Raw genomic sequence first — 1781 nt, 5'->3', positions numbered from 1 at the left:
AATATAAAAACAGCACATATGACGATGCTTGATTGACAAACCAAATTTTGAATGGAAGATACGCCAAACATCTTCCTGGTAATGCTAAAATCTTTCATTTATAGGAGTTCATCACTTCAAATGTGCAACAGTTGCAAAAAAAGAAAGAAGTTTTTGTTCAAATTGCATATAGAAAATCACGTCGATTGCAATATGTAACTATGCCCTCAATATCCCAGAAATGACTGATTAAGTCATGTTTGAATACAAACTAATAATGATTGAAGATAGTGAAGGGCAGAAAGCCAAGTCTATTACAATGTTTCTTCTTTTTTTTCTCTGCCTCCTCCTCCTCCTCCAACTTCTTCTTCTGATGTATCTGGACAAAGTTATATACAATTTGAAAAGAATTAGAAACAATTTAAACTTGTTTAAAGTAAAAAAGGAGACCAAGAATTTATAAAATGCCACTGAAGTCAAACAAAGAAGGCAGACAATATCTCTATGAAAATATCGATTTGGTTCAATTGAGGTGTTTTAAACATAAATTTGAAAGGAATTGCTATACTGACCTTAAGCAGCATTTAGGAGATTGCAAGAACTAAAATACAAAATTGAACTCAAACTAACTGGTACCTTCAAGAATAAATCTTCTGATGTCATCCAACCTTTCTGCAATAGACATCTGCTGAGCAATGGTTACATTATTAGAGGGCGTCTTATAGACACAAGCTAATGTTGGATAGAAGCAATACATGGGATAATCAACTTTGTCCTGGACTGCAACATTTTTGTACCCATTGATGTTTGTATCATACTCGTATAGATCATGGTACTGTGTTGGGGGACATTGAACCATAAAAGACACTTTTTTGCTGTCGATCCAAACTGGAAAGCCGATAATATCGCCATTGGACTTAAAACAAAGTTGTCCAAAGTGTGGGAAACCCCCCAACGGCTGCTTGCTCTGTCAAAACTCCCAATGACTATGTGCTTTCTGAAAATGTATACAAGGGTAAGTAAACCTTGCGCCCTCCCTAGCCATATATCATTACCACTCATTTCCCTACTAGTCAAAATTTTCCCATAGCTAATATCATAATGATCAATAAAGTCCGGACGGTCGATGACTACATCCTCTTCATTCTTTGTATCAAGGGCTAGGACACTACCGTCACTTATAAGAAAATACAAAGAATTGTGCCAATGAACAGGTGGACTACCGTAAGGTAAGGATATGAAAGTATTGGTTCTCAATTGGATTTCACGCCACAAGTCAGATCTCTCTGTGAAAGCAAGTGAAATTTGTAGAACAAGTTGGAATTTTCCACAAGGTTACTTATGGATACCAATTTTTATTGATTTGAAGTAAAGTACCTATCTTTTTTAACTCATGTCTAGGAGAATTCGGATATGGAATCAGTTGATGCTCTCCAGTTAGGGGATACGCAGTAACACCTAATTCTCTCAAACTCAAGGAGAAGCAAACCATCACATGAAGCCAAAATCTCTACGCCATAACATAGCGTTGTCACAGATTGAGTTATACGGTTTAGGGAGATTTTTGGGAATTCTCTCAGCAATCCCCATCATGAATTAAATAGATGAGTTGTGAAGAAGTGACTTTTTGACGGTGGAATAAAGTTTTTGAAAATTCAGGATGAGATATCATACCTTTAAAATTCTTGGATAGAATTTTACATTGAAAAACAAACCTCAAAGGCAAGCGGGAGATAATCTCCATCACTATAGCATCCGGCATTTCAATACTCTCTGATAGACTATTGTGTTCCTCTGCTCCG

The 1781-nt window shown here is 36.3% G+C and overlaps 1 pseudogene; it reads right to left on the bottom strand.

Annotated features, from left to right (window-relative positions):
• Positions 1–293: 293 nt before the first annotated feature.
• On the bottom strand, positions 294–1041 carry LOC114074075 (annotated as a pseudogene).
• Positions 1042–1781: the final 740 nt, after the last annotated feature.

Source organism: Solanum pennellii, chromosome 9 (genome assembly GCF_001406875.1).
Source record: "Solanum pennellii chromosome 9, SPENNV200".
NCBI lineage: Eukaryota > Viridiplantae > Streptophyta > Magnoliopsida > Solanales > Solanaceae > Solanum > Solanum pennellii.
The sequence above is the reverse complement of the archived record's forward strand: the minus strand, read 5'-3'. Positions and strand labels throughout refer to the sequence as shown.